At 52.0% G+C, this 16,274-nt stretch overlaps 11 non-coding genes and 1 pseudogene across 11 annotated transcripts; all 12 read left to right on the plus strand.

Moving 5' to 3' along the window:
* The first annotated feature begins 1 nt into the window (after window position 1).
* On the plus strand, window positions 2-192 carry LOC137505785 (U2 spliceosomal RNA). Its single transcript, XR_011020358.1, has one exon. It is a non-coding gene; the product is annotated as a U2 spliceosomal RNA (small nuclear RNA).
* A 1,277-nt stretch (window positions 193-1,469) lies between these two features.
* Window positions 1,470-1,660, plus strand: LOC137505796 (U2 spliceosomal RNA). Its single transcript, XR_011020360.1, has one exon. It is a non-coding gene; the product is annotated as a U2 spliceosomal RNA (small nuclear RNA).
* A 1,277-nt stretch (window positions 1,661-2,937) lies between these two features.
* On the plus strand, window positions 2,938-3,128 carry LOC137505807 (U2 spliceosomal RNA). The gene has a single exon (XR_011020362.1). It is a non-coding gene; the product is annotated as a U2 spliceosomal RNA (small nuclear RNA).
* A 1,277-nt stretch (window positions 3,129-4,405) lies between these two features.
* LOC137505818 (U2 spliceosomal RNA) lies at window positions 4,406-4,596 on the plus strand. The gene has a single exon (XR_011020363.1). It is a non-coding gene; the product is annotated as a U2 spliceosomal RNA (small nuclear RNA).
* Window positions 4,597-5,873: 1,277 nt separating this feature from the next.
* On the plus strand, window positions 5,874-6,064 carry LOC137505829 (U2 spliceosomal RNA). Its single transcript, XR_011020364.1, has one exon. It is a non-coding gene; the product is annotated as a U2 spliceosomal RNA (small nuclear RNA).
* A 1,277-nt stretch (window positions 6,065-7,341) lies between these two features.
* On the plus strand, window positions 7,342-7,532 carry LOC137505841 (U2 spliceosomal RNA). Its single transcript, XR_011020366.1, has one exon. It is a non-coding gene; the product is annotated as a U2 spliceosomal RNA (small nuclear RNA).
* A 1,277-nt stretch (window positions 7,533-8,809) lies between these two features.
* On the plus strand, window positions 8,810-9,000 carry LOC137505853 (U2 spliceosomal RNA). Its single transcript, XR_011020373.1, has one exon. It is a non-coding gene; the product is annotated as a U2 spliceosomal RNA (small nuclear RNA).
* A 1,277-nt stretch (window positions 9,001-10,277) lies between these two features.
* LOC137505864 (U2 spliceosomal RNA) lies at window positions 10,278-10,468 on the plus strand. The gene has a single exon (XR_011020384.1). It is a non-coding gene; the product is annotated as a U2 spliceosomal RNA (small nuclear RNA).
* Window positions 10,469-11,747: 1,279 nt separating this feature from the next.
* LOC137505876 (U2 spliceosomal RNA) lies at window positions 11,748-11,938 on the plus strand. The gene has a single exon (XR_011020395.1). It is a non-coding gene; the product is annotated as a U2 spliceosomal RNA (small nuclear RNA).
* A 1,276-nt stretch (window positions 11,939-13,214) lies between these two features.
* On the plus strand, window positions 13,215-13,405 carry LOC137505887 (U2 spliceosomal RNA). Its single transcript, XR_011020406.1, has one exon. It is a non-coding gene; the product is annotated as a U2 spliceosomal RNA (small nuclear RNA).
* Window positions 13,406-14,682: 1,277 nt separating this feature from the next.
* LOC137505602 (U2 spliceosomal RNA) lies at window positions 14,683-14,872 on the plus strand. The gene has a single exon (XR_011020210.1). It is a non-coding gene; the product is annotated as a U2 spliceosomal RNA (small nuclear RNA).
* A 1,280-nt stretch (window positions 14,873-16,152) lies between these two features.
* On the plus strand, window positions 16,153-16,274 carry LOC137505704 (U2 spliceosomal RNA; annotated as a pseudogene).

Below are 16,274 nucleotides of genomic sequence, written 5' to 3' on the forward strand. Positions count from 1 at the left end.
TATCGCTTCTCGGCCTTTTGGCTAAGATCAAGTGTAGTATCTGTTCTTATCAGTTTAATATCTGATACGTCCCCTATCTGGGGACCATATATTAAATGGATTTTTGGAACAGGGAGATGGAAGAAGAGCTTGCTCTGTCCACTCCGCGCATCGACCTGGTATTGCAGTACCTCCAGGACCGGTGCACTACTCTCTCTAACTAGTGTCAAAAAACAGAGCGAAACTACTCAAATACCCGGCTGACTAACTAAGTTAGTGTAGGGAAGTGTAGTGGAGAAATGAAGTGTCCCTCTGCAAAGTGAATTTTACCAGAAAGCAAGTGTTGTGTTGTGTTGTGTTGTCTGTCCACCCACCCCTGCTGTGCGTTCTCTGTCTGTGCTGCTCCTGCTGGGTGCAGGATACATTGTGAAATCCACAATAAAAACATTGTTTCAAATCAGTGTGTTTGCCTATTTTTGTGCATCTGTGTCATTTATTCATGGACTCTGTATTTCGCATTGGTTATCAGAACCTGAGAACTGACAAGAAAAGAAGTCAGAAAGAAAAACACACCCAAAAATAAATAAAACCACAACCTAAGAAAATTTTTTTTAATTTATTTTGATTAGTCTGTATTGTACTTGCGTGGCGCAGTTGCTGCAGGTCCAAAAAATCATGAACGGATCACTTTCCTTCACGTTTGCAAGTTGTCCTCTGCAAGAAAAGCAGCTGCATCCTTCCCCCAGAGAGCCTCCAGCGGACTGGCAGGCAGAGCCCTGGCTGCAGCCCCTTTACTAAGCAGCTGCCTGGGACCAGGGCATTGTGACATCATCGGCTGGCTTCCTGCATGACTCAGCACCTGCTCAGGTGCCTGCTTCAGTGCCAGCCTGGCTGTGAGAGGGTGCAGCAGGCTAGGAAGGCAACTCCTGTTTAGGCTCTGCACTCCCCGGCCTGTGTCTCCCTCTTGTGGCATACCGCACACATCCACACAGACGGAGAGATATGAAGAGGAAGGAAGGAGGATGAACGAACGAAGAAAGACGCACGGTGTTCTCAAGCAGCCAGTCAGCCAGGCTAGAGACTTGACTTCTTCCTCTGCCCTCCACACTCTCTCCTAGCGTGTTGCCAGAATGCCGGGAGCCGGAAGCCTACTTTACTTTTCTCTTCGGCGTGGAGGCCCGGCAGCGGAGGGGTGATGGCTGTTCCGGCGCTGGGCGGGGCCATGCTAATGTAATCAGGCGGCAGCTGAGCCTGGCCCGTGCGTCTGCGTTTAGCACAGGTGCGCCCATCCCGGGGGCCCGGCAGGCCTGCACAGGCAGTGGGAAGGGGCCCCCCCCCTGGCAGCTGGTAGCTGGCCGGGGTTAGCCGGCTGTGCGGGGCAGTGCTGGGTTGTTACCTCGTCGCCGCTGCTGCATTTAAAAGGTAGTTTAGCTGTAATTCGCATGGAGTGTGGTGTGTCGGCGGGCGCGGCTGCGGAGAGTAATCGGGTTATCGCTTCTCGGCCTTTTGGCTAAGATCAAGTGTAGTATCTGTTCTTATCAGTTTAATATCTGATACGTCCCCTATCTGGGGACCATATATTAAATGGATTTTTGGAACAGGGAGATGGAAGAAGAGCTTGCTCTGTCCACTCCGCGCATCGACCTGGTATTGCAGTACCTCCAGGACCGGTGCACTACTCTCTCTAACTAGTGTCAAAAAACAGAGCGAAACTACTCAAATACCCGGCTGACTAACTAAGTTAGTGTAGGGAAGTGTAGTGGAGAAATGAAGTGTCCCTCTGCAAAGTGAATTTTACCAGAAAGCAAGTGTTGTGTTGTGTTGTGTTGTCTGTCCACCCACCCCTGCTGTGCGTTCTCTGTCTGTGCTGCTCCTGCTGGGTGCAGGATACATTGTGAAATCCACAATAAAAACATTGTTTCAAATCAGTGTGTTTGCCTATTTTTGTGCATCTGTGTCATTTATTCATGGACTCTGTATTTCGCATTGGTTATCAGAACCTGAGAACTGACAAGAAAAGAAGTCAGAAAGAAAAACACACCCAAAAATAAATAAAACCACAACCTAAGAAAATTTTTTTTAATTTATTTTGATTAGTCTGTATTGTACTTGCGTGGCGCAGTTGCTGCAGGTCCAAAAAATCATGAACGGATCACTTTCCTTCACGTTTGCAAGTTGTCCTCTGCAAGAAAAGCAGCTGCATCCTTCCCCCAGAGAGCCTCCAGCGGACTGGCAGGCAGAGCCCTGGCTGCAGCCCCTTTACTAAGCAGCTGCCTGGGACCAGGGCATTGTGACATCATCGGCTGGCTTCCTGCATGACTCAGCACCTGCTCAGGTGCCTGCTTCAGTGCCAGCCTGGCTGTGAGAGGGTGCAGCAGGCTAGGAAGGCAACTCCTGTTTAGGCTCTGCACTCCCCGGCCTGTGTCTCCCTCTTGTGGCATACCGCACACATCCACACAGACGGAGAGATATGAAGAGGAAGGAAGGAGGATGAACGAACGAAGAAAGACGCACGGTGTTCTCAAGCAGCCAGTCAGCCAGGCTAGAGACTTGACTTCTTCCTCTGCCCTCCACACTCTCTCCTAGCGTGTTGCCAGAATGCCGGGAGCCGGAAGCCTACTTTACTTTTCTCTTCGGCGTGGAGGCCCGGCAGCGGAGGGGTGATGGCTGTTCCGGCGCTGGGCGGGGCCATGCTAATGTAATCAGGCGGCAGCTGAGCCTGGCCCGTGCGTCTGCGTTTAGCACAGGTGCGCCCATCCCGGGGGCCCGGCAGGCCTGCACAGGCAGTGGGAAGGGGCCCCCCCCCTGGCAGCTGGTAGCTGGCCGGGGTTAGCCGGCTGTGCGGGGCAGTGCTGGGTTGTTACCTCGTCGCCGCTGCTGCATTTAAAAGGTAGTTTAGCTGTAATTCGCATGGAGTGTGGTGTGTCGGCGGGCGCGGCTGCGGAGAGTAATCGGGTTATCGCTTCTCGGCCTTTTGGCTAAGATCAAGTGTAGTATCTGTTCTTATCAGTTTAATATCTGATACGTCCCCTATCTGGGGACCATATATTAAATGGATTTTTGGAACAGGGAGATGGAAGAAGAGCTTGCTCTGTCCACTCCGCGCATCGACCTGGTATTGCAGTACCTCCAGGACCGGTGCACTACTCTCTCTAACTAGTGTCAAAAAACAGAGCGAAACTACTCAAATACCCGGCTGACTAACTAAGTTAGTGTAGGGAAGTGTAGTGGAGAAATGAAGTGTCCCTCTGCAAAGTGAATTTTACCAGAAAGCAAGTGTTGTGTTGTGTTGTGTTGTCTGTCCACCCACCCCTGCTGTGCGTTCTCTGTCTGTGCTGCTCCTGCTGGGTGCAGGATACATTGTGAAATCCACAATAAAAACATTGTTTCAAATCAGTGTGTTTGCCTATTTTTGTGCATCTGTGTCATTTATTCATGGACTCTGTATTTCGCATTGGTTATCAGAACCTGAGAACTGACAAGAAAAGAAGTCAGAAAGAAAAACACACCCAAAAATAAATAAAACCACAACCTAAGAAAATTTTTTTTAATTTATTTTGATTAGTCTGTATTGTACTTGCGTGGCGCAGTTGCTGCAGGTCCAAAAAATCATGAACGGATCACTTTCCTTCACGTTTGCAAGTTGTCCTCTGCAAGAAAAGCAGCTGCATCCTTCCCCCAGAGAGCCTCCAGCGGACTGGCAGGCAGAGCCCTGGCTGCAGCCCCTTTACTAAGCAGCTGCCTGGGACCAGGGCATTGTGACATCATCGGCTGGCTTCCTGCATGACTCAGCACCTGCTCAGGTGCCTGCTTCAGTGCCAGCCTGGCTGTGAGAGGGTGCAGCAGGCTAGGAAGGCAACTCCTGTTTAGGCTCTGCACTCCCCGGCCTGTGTCTCCCTCTTGTGGCATACCGCACACATCCACACAGACGGAGAGATATGAAGAGGAAGGAAGGAGGATGAACGAACGAAGAAAGACGCACGGTGTTCTCAAGCAGCCAGTCAGCCAGGCTAGAGACTTGACTTCTTCCTCTGCCCTCCACACTCTCTCCTAGCGTGTTGCCAGAATGCCGGGAGCCGGAAGCCTACTTTACTTTTCTCTTCGGCGTGGAGGCCCGGCAGCGGAGGGGTGATGGCTGTTCCGGCGCTGGGCGGGGCCATGCTAATGTAATCAGGCGGCAGCTGAGCCTGGCCCGTGCGTCTGCGTTTAGCACAGGTGCGCCCATCCCGGGGGCCCGGCAGGCCTGCACAGGCAGTGGGAAGGGGCCCCCCCCCTGGCAGCTGGTAGCTGGCCGGGGTTAGCCGGCTGTGCGGGGCAGTGCTGGGTTGTTACCTCGTCGCCGCTGCTGCATTTAAAAGGTAGTTTAGCTGTAATTCGCATGGAGTGTGGTGTGTCGGCGGGCGCGGCTGCGGAGAGTAATCGGGTTATCGCTTCTCGGCCTTTTGGCTAAGATCAAGTGTAGTATCTGTTCTTATCAGTTTAATATCTGATACGTCCCCTATCTGGGGACCATATATTAAATGGATTTTTGGAACAGGGAGATGGAAGAAGAGCTTGCTCTGTCCACTCCGCGCATCGACCTGGTATTGCAGTACCTCCAGGACCGGTGCACTACTCTCTCTAACTAGTGTCAAAAAACAGAGCGAAACTACTCAAATACCCGGCTGACTAACTAAGTTAGTGTAGGGAAGTGTAGTGGAGAAATGAAGTGTCCCTCTGCAAAGTGAATTTTACCAGAAAGCAAGTGTTGTGTTGTGTTGTGTTGTCTGTCCACCCACCCCTGCTGTGCGTTCTCTGTCTGTGCTGCTCCTGCTGGGTGCAGGATACATTGTGAAATCCACAATAAAAACATTGTTTCAAATCAGTGTGTTTGCCTATTTTTGTGCATCTGTGTCATTTATTCATGGACTCTGTATTTCGCATTGGTTATCAGAACCTGAGAACTGACAAGAAAAGAAGTCAGAAAGAAAAACACACCCAAAAATAAATAAAACCACAACCTAAGAAAATTTTTTTTAATTTATTTTGATTAGTCTGTATTGTACTTGCGTGGCGCAGTTGCTGCAGGTCCAAAAAATCATGAACGGATCACTTTCCTTCACGTTTGCAAGTTGTCCTCTGCAAGAAAAGCAGCTGCATCCTTCCCCCAGAGAGCCTCCAGCGGACTGGCAGGCAGAGCCCTGGCTGCAGCCCCTTTACTAAGCAGCTGCCTGGGACCAGGGCATTGTGACATCATCGGCTGGCTTCCTGCATGACTCAGCACCTGCTCAGGTGCCTGCTTCAGTGCCAGCCTGGCTGTGAGAGGGTGCAGCAGGCTAGGAAGGCAACTCCTGTTTAGGCTCTGCACTCCCCGGCCTGTGTCTCCCTCTTGTGGCATACCGCACACATCCACACAGACGGAGAGATATGAAGAGGAAGGAAGGAGGATGAACGAACGAAGAAAGACGCACGGTGTTCTCAAGCAGCCAGTCAGCCAGGCTAGAGACTTGACTTCTTCCTCTGCCCTCCACACTCTCTCCTAGCGTGTTGCCAGAATGCCGGGAGCCGGAAGCCTACTTTACTTTTCTCTTCGGCGTGGAGGCCCGGCAGCGGAGGGGTGATGGCTGTTCCGGCGCTGGGCGGGGCCATGCTAATGTAATCAGGCGGCAGCTGAGCCTGGCCCGTGCGTCTGCGTTTAGCACAGGTGCGCCCATCCCGGGGGCCCGGCAGGCCTGCACAGGCAGTGGGAAGGGGCCCCCCCCCTGGCAGCTGGTAGCTGGCCGGGGTTAGCCGGCTGTGCGGGGCAGTGCTGGGTTGTTACCTCGTCGCCGCTGCTGCATTTAAAAGGTAGTTTAGCTGTAATTCGCATGGAGTGTGGTGTGTCGGCGGGCGCGGCTGCGGAGAGTAATCGGGTTATCGCTTCTCGGCCTTTTGGCTAAGATCAAGTGTAGTATCTGTTCTTATCAGTTTAATATCTGATACGTCCCCTATCTGGGGACCATATATTAAATGGATTTTTGGAACAGGGAGATGGAAGAAGAGCTTGCTCTGTCCACTCCGCGCATCGACCTGGTATTGCAGTACCTCCAGGACCGGTGCACTACTCTCTCTAACTAGTGTCAAAAAACAGAGCGAAACTACTCAAATACCCGGCTGACTAACTAAGTTAGTGTAGGGAAGTGTAGTGGAGAAATGAAGTGTCCCTCTGCAAAGTGAATTTTACCAGAAAGCAAGTGTTGTGTTGTGTTGTGTTGTCTGTCCACCCACCCCTGCTGTGCGTTCTCTGTCTGTGCTGCTCCTGCTGGGTGCAGGATACATTGTGAAATCCACAATAAAAACATTGTTTCAAATCAGTGTGTTTGCCTATTTTTGTGCATCTGTGTCATTTATTCATGGACTCTGTATTTCGCATTGGTTATCAGAACCTGAGAACTGACAAGAAAAGAAGTCAGAAAGAAAAACACACCCAAAAATAAATAAAACCACAACCTAAGAAAATTTTTTTTAATTTATTTTGATTAGTCTGTATTGTACTTGCGTGGCGCAGTTGCTGCAGGTCCAAAAAATCATGAACGGATCACTTTCCTTCACGTTTGCAAGTTGTCCTCTGCAAGAAAAGCAGCTGCATCCTTCCCCCAGAGAGCCTCCAGCGGACTGGCAGGCAGAGCCCTGGCTGCAGCCCCTTTACTAAGCAGCTGCCTGGGACCAGGGCATTGTGACATCATCGGCTGGCTTCCTGCATGACTCAGCACCTGCTCAGGTGCCTGCTTCAGTGCCAGCCTGGCTGTGAGAGGGTGCAGCAGGCTAGGAAGGCAACTCCTGTTTAGGCTCTGCACTCCCCGGCCTGTGTCTCCCTCTTGTGGCATACCGCACACATCCACACAGACGGAGAGATATGAAGAGGAAGGAAGGAGGATGAACGAACGAAGAAAGACGCACGGTGTTCTCAAGCAGCCAGTCAGCCAGGCTAGAGACTTGACTTCTTCCTCTGCCCTCCACACTCTCTCCTAGCGTGTTGCCAGAATGCCGGGAGCCGGAAGCCTACTTTACTTTTCTCTTCGGCGTGGAGGCCCGGCAGCGGAGGGGTGATGGCTGTTCCGGCGCTGGGCGGGGCCATGCTAATGTAATCAGGCGGCAGCTGAGCCTGGCCCGTGCGTCTGCGTTTAGCACAGGTGCGCCCATCCCGGGGGCCCGGCAGGCCTGCACAGGCAGTGGGAAGGGGCCCCCCCCCTGGCAGCTGGTAGCTGGCCGGGGTTAGCCGGCTGTGCGGGGCAGTGCTGGGTTGTTACCTCGTCGCCGCTGCTGCATTTAAAAGGTAGTTTAGCTGTAATTCGCATGGAGTGTGGTGTGTCGGCGGGCGCGGCTGCGGAGAGTAATCGGGTTATCGCTTCTCGGCCTTTTGGCTAAGATCAAGTGTAGTATCTGTTCTTATCAGTTTAATATCTGATACGTCCCCTATCTGGGGACCATATATTAAATGGATTTTTGGAACAGGGAGATGGAAGAAGAGCTTGCTCTGTCCACTCCGCGCATCGACCTGGTATTGCAGTACCTCCAGGACCGGTGCACTACTCTCTCTAACTAGTGTCAAAAAACAGAGCGAAACTACTCAAATACCCGGCTGACTAACTAAGTTAGTGTAGGGAAGTGTAGTGGAGAAATGAAGTGTCCCTCTGCAAAGTGAATTTTACCAGAAAGCAAGTGTTGTGTTGTGTTGTGTTGTCTGTCCACCCACCCCTGCTGTGCGTTCTCTGTCTGTGCTGCTCCTGCTGGGTGCAGGATACATTGTGAAATCCACAATAAAAACATTGTTTCAAATCAGTGTGTTTGCCTATTTTTGTGCATCTGTGTCATTTATTCATGGACTCTGTATTTCGCATTGGTTATCAGAACCTGAGAACTGACAAGAAAAGAAGTCAGAAAGAAAAACACACCCAAAAATAAATAAAACCACAACCTAAGAAAATTTTTTTTAATTTATTTTGATTAGTCTGTATTGTACTTGCGTGGCGCAGTTGCTGCAGGTCCAAAAAATCATGAACGGATCACTTTCCTTCACGTTTGCAAGTTGTCCTCTGCAAGAAAAGCAGCTGCATCCTTCCCCCAGAGAGCCTCCAGCGGACTGGCAGGCAGAGCCCTGGCTGCAGCCCCTTTACTAAGCAGCTGCCTGGGACCAGGGCATTGTGACATCATCGGCTGGCTTCCTGCATGACTCAGCACCTGCTCAGGTGCCTGCTTCAGTGCCAGCCTGGCTGTGAGAGGGTGCAGCAGGCTAGGAAGGCAACTCCTGTTTAGGCTCTGCACTCCCCGGCCTGTGTCTCCCTCTTGTGGCATACCGCACACATCCACACAGACGGAGAGATATGAAGAGGAAGGAAGGAGGATGAACGAACGAAGAAAGACGCACGGTGTTCTCAAGCAGCCAGTCAGCCAGGCTAGAGACTTGACTTCTTCCTCTGCCCTCCACACTCTCTCCTAGCGTGTTGCCAGAATGCCGGGAGCCGGAAGCCTACTTTACTTTTCTCTTCGGCGTGGAGGCCCGGCAGCGGAGGGGTGATGGCTGTTCCGGCGCTGGGCGGGGCCATGCTAATGTAATCAGGCGGCAGCTGAGCCTGGCCCGTGCGTCTGCGTTTAGCACAGGTGCGCCCATCCCGGGGGCCCGGCAGGCCTGCACAGGCAGTGGGAAGGGGCCCCCCCCCTGGCAGCTGGTAGCTGGCCGGGGTTAGCCGGCTGTGCGGGGCAGTGCTGGGTTGTTACCTCGTCGCCGCTGCTGCATTTAAAAGGTAGTTTAGCTGTAATTCGCATGGAGTGTGGTGTGTCGGCGGGCGCGGCTGCGGAGAGTAATCGGGTTATCGCTTCTCGGCCTTTTGGCTAAGATCAAGTGTAGTATCTGTTCTTATCAGTTTAATATCTGATACGTCCCCTATCTGGGGACCATATATTAAATGGATTTTTGGAACAGGGAGATGGAAGAAGAGCTTGCTCTGTCCACTCCGCGCATCGACCTGGTATTGCAGTACCTCCAGGACCGGTGCACTACTCTCTCTAACTAGTGTCAAAAAACAGAGCGAAACTACTCAAATACCCGGCTGACTAACTAAGTTAGTGTAGGGAAGTGTAGTGGAGAAATGAAGTGTCCCTCTGCAAAGTGAATTTTACCAGAAAGCAAGTGTTGTGTTGTGTTGTGTTGTCTGTCCACCCACCCCTGCTGTGCGTTCTCTGTCTGTGCTGCTCCTGCTGGGTGCAGGATACATTGTGAAATCCACAATAAAAACATTGTTTCAAATCAGTGTGTTTGCCTATTTTTGTGCATCTGTGTCATTTATTCATGGACTCTGTATTTCGCATTGGTTATCAGAACCTGAGAACTGACAAGAAAAGAAGTCAGAAAGAAAAACACACCCAAAAATAAATAAAACCACAACCTAAGAAAATTTTTTTTAATTTATTTTGATTAGTCTGTATTGTACTTGCGTGGCGCAGTTGCTGCAGGTCCAAAAAATCATGAACGGATCACTTTCCTTCACGTTTGCAAGTTGTCCTCTGCAAGAAAAGCAGCTGCATCCTTCCCCCAGAGAGCCTCCAGCGGACTGGCAGGCAGAGCCCTGGCTGCAGCCCCTTTACTAAGCAGCTGCCTGGGACCAGGGCATTGTGACATCATCGGCTGGCTTCCTGCATGACTCAGCACCTGCTCAGGTGCCTGCTTCAGTGCCAGCCTGGCTGTGAGAGGGTGCAGCAGGCTAGGAAGGCAACTCCTGTTTAGGCTCTGCACTCCCCGGCCTGTGTCTCCCTCTTGTGGCATACCGCACACATCCACACAGACGGAGAGATATGAAGAGGAAGGAAGGAGGATGAACGAACGAAGAAAGACGCACGGTGTTCTCAAGCAGCCAGTCAGCCAGGCTAGAGACTTGACTTCTTCCTCTGCCCTCCACACTCTCTCCTAGCGTGTTGCCAGAATGCCGGGAGCCGGAAGCCTACTTTACTTTTCTCTTCGGCGTGGAGGCCCGGCAGCGGAGGGGTGATGGCTGTTCCGGCGCTGGGCGGGGCCATGCTAATGTAATCAGGCGGCAGCTGAGCCTGGCCCGTGCGTCTGCGTTTAGCACAGGTGCGCCCATCCCGGGGGCCCGGCAGGCCTGCACAGGCAGTGGGAAGGGGCCCCCCCCCTGGCAGCTGGTAGCTGGCCGGGGTTAGCCGGCTGTGCGGGGCAGTGCTGGGTTGTTACCTCGTCGCCGCTGCTGCATTTAAAAGGTAGTTTAGCTGTAATTCGCATGGAGTGTGGTGTGTCGGCGGGCGCGGCTGCGGAGAGTAATCGGGTTATCGCTTCTCGGCCTTTTGGCTAAGATCAAGTGTAGTATCTGTTCTTATCAGTTTAATATCTGATACGTCCCCTATCTGGGGACCATATATTAAATGGATTTTTGGAACAGGGAGATGGAAGAAGAGCTTGCTCTGTCCACTCCGCGCATCGACCTGGTATTGCAGTACCTCCAGGACCGGTGCACTACTCTCTCTAACTAGTGTCAAAAAACAGAGCGAAACTACTCAAATACCCGGCTGACTAACTAAGTTAGTGTAGGGAAGTGTAGTGGAGAAATGAAGTGTCCCTCTGCAAAGTGAATTTTACCAGAAAGCAAGTGTTGTGTTGTGTTGTGTTGTCTGTCCACCCACCCCTGCTGTGCGTTCTCTGTCTGTGCTGCTCCTGCTGGGTGCAGGATACATTGTGAAATCCACAATAAAAACATTGTTTTCAAATCAGTGTGTTTGCCTATTTTTGTGCATCTGTGTCATTTATTCATGGACTCTGTATTTCGCATTGGTTATCAGAACCTGAGAACTGACAAGAAAAGAAGTCAGAAAGAAAAACACACACCAAAAATAAATAAAACCACAACCTAAGAAAATTTTTTTTAATTTATTTTGATTAGTCTGTATTGTACTTGCGTGGCGCAGTTGCTGCAGGTCCAAAAAATCATGAACGGATCACTTTCCTTCACGTTTGCAAGTTGTCCTCTGCAAGAAAAGCAGCTGCATCCTTCCCCCAGAGAGCCTCCAGCGGACTGGCAGGCAGAGCCCTGGCTGCAGCCCCTTTACTAAGCAGCTGCCTGGGACCAGGGCATTGTGACATCATCGGCTGGCTTCCTGCATGACTCAGCACCTGCTCAGGTGCCTGCTTCAGTGCCAGCCTGGCTGTGAGAGGGTGCAGCAGGCTAGGAAGGCAACTCCTGTTTAGGCTCTGCACTCCCCGGCCTGTGTCTCCCTCTTGTGGCATACCGCACACATCCACACAGACGGAGAGATATGAAGAGGAAGGAAGGAGGATGAACGAACGAAGAAAGACGCACGGTGTTCTCAAGCAGCCAGTCAGCCAGGCTAGAGACTTGACTTCTTCCTCTGCCCTCCACACTCTCTCCTAGCGTGTTGCCAGAATGCCGGGAGCCGGAAGCCTACTTTACTTTTCTCTTCGGCGTGGAGGCCCGGCAGCGGAGGGGTGATGGCTGTTCCGGCGCTGGGCGGGGCCATGCTAATGTAATCAGGCGGCAGCTGAGCCTGGCCCGTGCGTCTGCGTTTAGCACAGGTGCGCCCATCCCGGGGGCCCGGCAGGCCTGCACAGGCAGTGGGAAGGGGCCCCCCCCCTGGCAGCTGGTAGCTGGCCGGGGTTAGCCGGCTGTGCGGGGCAGTGCTGGGTTGTTACCTCGTCGCCGCTGCTGCATTTAAAAGGTAGTTTAGCTGTAATTCGCATGGAGTGTGGTGTGTCGGCGGGCGCGGCTGCGGAGAGTAATCGGGTTATCGCTTCTCGGCCTTTTGGCTAAGATCAAGTGTAGTATCTGTTCTTATCAGTTTAATATCTGATACGTCCCCTATCTGGGGACCATATATTAAATGGATTTTTGGAACAGGGAGATGGAAGAAGAGCTTGCTCTGTCCACTCCGCGCATCGACCTGGTATTGCAGTACCTCCAGGACCGGTGCACTACTCTCTCTAACTAGTGTCAAAAAACAGAGCGAAACTACTCAAATACCCGGCTGACTAACTAAGTTAGTGTAGGGAAGTGTAGTGGAGAAATGAAGTGTCCCTCTGCAAAGTGAATTTTACCAGAAAGCAAGTGTTGTGTTGTGTTGTGTTGTCTGTCCACCCACCCCTGCTGTGCGTTCTCTGTCTGTGCTGCTCCTGCTGGGTGCAGGATACATTGTGAAATCCACAATAAAAACATTGTTTCAAATCAGTGTGTTTGCCTATTTTTGTGCATCTGTGTCATTTATTCATGGACTCTGTATTTCGCATTGGTTATCAGAACCTGAGAACTGACAAGAAAAGAAGTCAGAAAGAAAAACACACCCAAAAATAAATAAAACCACAACCTAAGAAAATTTTTTTTAATTTATTTTGATTAGTCTGTATTGTACTTGCGTGGCGCAGTTGCTGCAGGTCCAAAAAATCATGAACGGATCACTTTCCTTCACGTTTGCAAGTTGTCCTCTGCAAGAAAAGCAGCTGCATCCTTCCCCCAGAGAGCCTCCAGCGGACTGGCAGGCAGAGCCCTGGCTGCAGCCCCTTTACTAAGCAGCTGCCTGGGACCAGGGCATTGTGACATCATCGGCTGGCTTCCTGCATGACTCAGCACCTGCTCAGGTGCCTGCTTCAGTGCCAGCCTGGCTGTGAGAGGGTGCAGCAGGCTAGGAAGGCAACTCCTGTTTAGGCTCTGCACTCCCCGGCCTGTGTCTCCCTCTTGTGGCATACCGCACACATCCACACAGACGGAGAGATATGAAGAGGAAGGAAGGAGGATGAACGAACGAAGAAAGACGCACGGTGTTCTCAAGCAGCAGTCAGCCAGGCTAGAGACTTGACTTCTTCCTCTGCCCTCCACACTCTCTCCTAGCGTGTTGCAGAATGCCGGGAGCCGGAAGCCTACTTTACTTTTCTCTTCGGCGTGGAGGCCCGGCAGCGGAGGGGTGATGGCTGTTCCGGCGCTGGGCGGGGCCATGCTAATGTAATCAGGCGGCAGCTGAGCCTGGCCCGTGCGTCTGCGTTTAGCACAGGTGCGCCCATCCCGGGGGCCCGGCAGGCCTGCACAGGCAGTGGGAAGGGGCCCCCCCCCTGGCAGCTGGTAGCTGGCCGGGGTTAGCCGGCTGTGCGGGGCAGTGCTGGGTTGTTACCTCGTCGCCGCTGCTGCATTTAAAAGGTAGTTTAGCTGTAATTCGCATGGGAGTGTGGTGTGTCGGCGGGCGCGGCTGCGGAGAGTAATCGGGTTATCGCTTCTCGGCCTTTTGGCTAAGATCAAGTGTAGTATCTGTTCTTATCAGTTTAATATCTGATACGTCCCCTATCTGGGGACCATATATTAAATGGATTTTTGGAACAGGGAGATGGAAGAAGAGCTTGCTCTGTCCACTCCGCGCATCGACCTGGTATTGCAGTACCTCCAGGACCGGTGCACTACTCTCTCTAACTAGTGTCAAAAAACAGAGCGAAACTACTCAAATACCCGGCTGACTAACTAAGTTAGTGTAGGGAAGTGTAGTGGAGAAATGAAGTGTCCCTCTGCAAAGTGAATTTTACCAGAAAGCAAGTGTTGTGTTGTGTTGTGTTGTCTGTCCACCCACCCCTGCTGTGCGTTCTCTGTCTGTGCTGCTCCTGCTGGGTGCAGGATACATTGTGAAATCCACAATAAAAACATTGTTTCAAATCAGTGTGTTTGCCTATTTTTGTGCATCTGTGTCATTTATTCATGGACTCTGTATTTCGCATTGGTTATCAGAACCTGAGAACTGACAAGAAAAGAAGTCAGAAAGAAAAACACACCCAAAAATAAATAAAACCACAACCTAAGAAAATTTTTTTTAATTTATTTTGATTAGTCTGTATTGTACTTGCGTGGCGCAGTTGCTGCAGGTCCAAAAAATCATGAACGGATCACTTTCCTTCACGTTTGCAAGTTGTCCTCTGCAAGAAAAGCAGCTGCATCCTTCCCCCAGAGAGCCTCCAGCGGACTGGCAGGCAGAGCCCTGGCTGCAGCCCCTTTACTAAGCAGCTGCCTGGGACCAGGGCATTGTGACATCATCGGCTGGCTTCCTGCATGACTCAGCACCTGCTCAGGTGCCTGCTTCAGTGCCAGCCTGGCTGTGAGAGGGTGCAGCAGGCTAGGAAGGCAACTCCTGTTTAGGCTCTGCACTCCCCGGCCTGTGTCTCCCTCTTGTGGCATACCGCACACATCCACACAGACGGAGAGATATGAAGAGGAAGGAAGGAGGATGAACGAACGAAGAAAGACGCACGGTGTTCTCAAGCAGCCAGTCAGCCAGGCTAGAGACTTGACTTCTTCCTCTGCCCTCCACACTCTCTCCTAGCGTGTTGCCAGAATGCCGGGAGCCGGAAGCCTACTTTACTTTTCTCTTCGGCGTGGAGGCCCGGCAGCGGAGGGGTGATGGCTGTTCCGGCGCTGGGCGGGGCCATGCTAATGTAATCAGGCGGCAGCTGAGCCTGGCCCGTGCGTCTGCGTTTAGCACAGGTGCGCCCATCCCGGGGGCCCGGCAGGCCTGCACAGGCAGTGGGAAGGGGCCCCCCCCCTGGCAGCTGGTAGCTGGCCGGGGTTAGCCGGCTGTGCGGGGCAGTGCTGGGTTGTTACCTCGTCGCCGCTGCTGCATTTAAAAGGTAGTTTAGCTGTAATTCGCATGGAGTGTGGTGTGTCGGCGGGCGCGGCTGCGGAGAGTAATCGGGTTATCGCTTCTCGGCCTTTTGGCTAAGATCAAGTGTAGTATCTGTTCTTATCAGTTTAATATCTGATACGTCCCCTATCTGGGGACCATATATTAAATGGATTTTTGGAACAGGGAGATGGAAGAAGAGCTTGCTCTGTCCACTCCGCGCATCGACCTGGTATTGCAGTACCTCCAGGACGGTGCACTACTCTCTCTAACTAGTGTCAAAAAACAGAGCGAAACTACTCAAATACCCCGGCTGACTAACTAAGTTAGTGTAGGGAAGTGTAGTGGAGAAATGAAGTGTCCCTCTGCAAAGTGAATTTTACAGAAAGCAAGTGTTGTGTTGTGTTGTGTTGTCTGTCCACCCACCCCTGCTGTGCGTTCTCTGGTCTGTGCTGCTCCTGCTGGGTGCAGGATACATTGTGAAATCCACAATAAAAACATTGTTTCAAATCAGTGTGTTTGCCTATTTTTGTGCATCTGTGTCATTTATTCATGGACTCTGTATTTCGCATTGGTTATCAGAACCTGAGAACTGACAAGAAAAGAAGTCAGAAAGAAAAACACACCCAAAAATAAATAAAACCACAACCTAAGAAAATTTTTTTTAATTTATTTTGATTAGTCTGTATTGTACTTGCGTGGCGCAGTTGCTGCAGGTCCAAAAAATCATGAACGGATCACTTTCCTTCACGTTTGCAAGTTGTCCTCTGCAAGAAAAGCAGCTGCATCCTTCCCCCAGAGAGCCTCCAGCGGACTGGCAGGCAGAGCCCTGGCTGCAGCCCCTTTACTAAGCAGCTGCCTGGGACCAGGGCATTGTGACATCATCGGCTGGCTTCCTGCATGACTCAGCACCTGCTTCAGGTGCCTGCTTCAGTGCCAGCCTGGCTGTGAGAGGGTGCAGCAGGCTAGGAAGGCAACTCCTGTTTAGGCTCTGCACTCCCCGGCCTGTGTCTCCCTCTTGTGGCATTACCGCACACATCCACACAGACGGAGAGATATGAAGAGGAAGGAAGGAGGATGAACGAACGAAGAAAGACGCACGGTGTTCTCAAGCAGCCAGTCAGCCAGGCTAGAGACTTGACTTCTTCCTCTGCCCTCCACACTCTCTCCTAGCGTGTTGCCAGAATGCCGGGAGCCGGAAGCCTACTTTACTTTTCTCTTCGGCGTGGAGGCCCGGCAGCGGAGGGGTGATGGCTGTTCCGGCGCTGGGCGGGGCCATGCTAATGTAATCAGGCGGCAGCTGAGCCTGGCCCGTGCGTCTGCGTTTAGCACAGGTGCGCCCATCCCGGGGGCCCGGCAGGCCTGCACAGGCAGTGGGAAGGGGCCCCCCCCCCCTGGCAGCTGGTAGCTGGCCGGGGTTAGCCGGCTGTGCGGGCAGTGCTGGGTTGTTACCTCGTCGCCGCTGCTGCATTTAAAAGGTAGTTTAGCTGTAATTCGCATGGAGTGTGGTGTGTCGGCGGGCGCGGCTGCGGAGAGTAATCGGTTATCGCTTCTCGGCCTTTTGGCTAAGATCAAGTGTAGTATCTGTTCTTATCAGTTTAATATCTGATACGTCCCCTATCTGGGGACCATATATTAAATGGATTTTTGGAACAGGGAGATGGAAG

The sequence above is a fragment of the Hyperolius riggenbachi genome, chromosome 4, assembly GCF_040937935.1.
Source record: "Hyperolius riggenbachi isolate aHypRig1 chromosome 4, aHypRig1.pri, whole genome shotgun sequence".
Taxonomy (NCBI): domain Eukaryota; kingdom Metazoa; phylum Chordata; class Amphibia; order Anura; family Hyperoliidae; genus Hyperolius; species Hyperolius riggenbachi.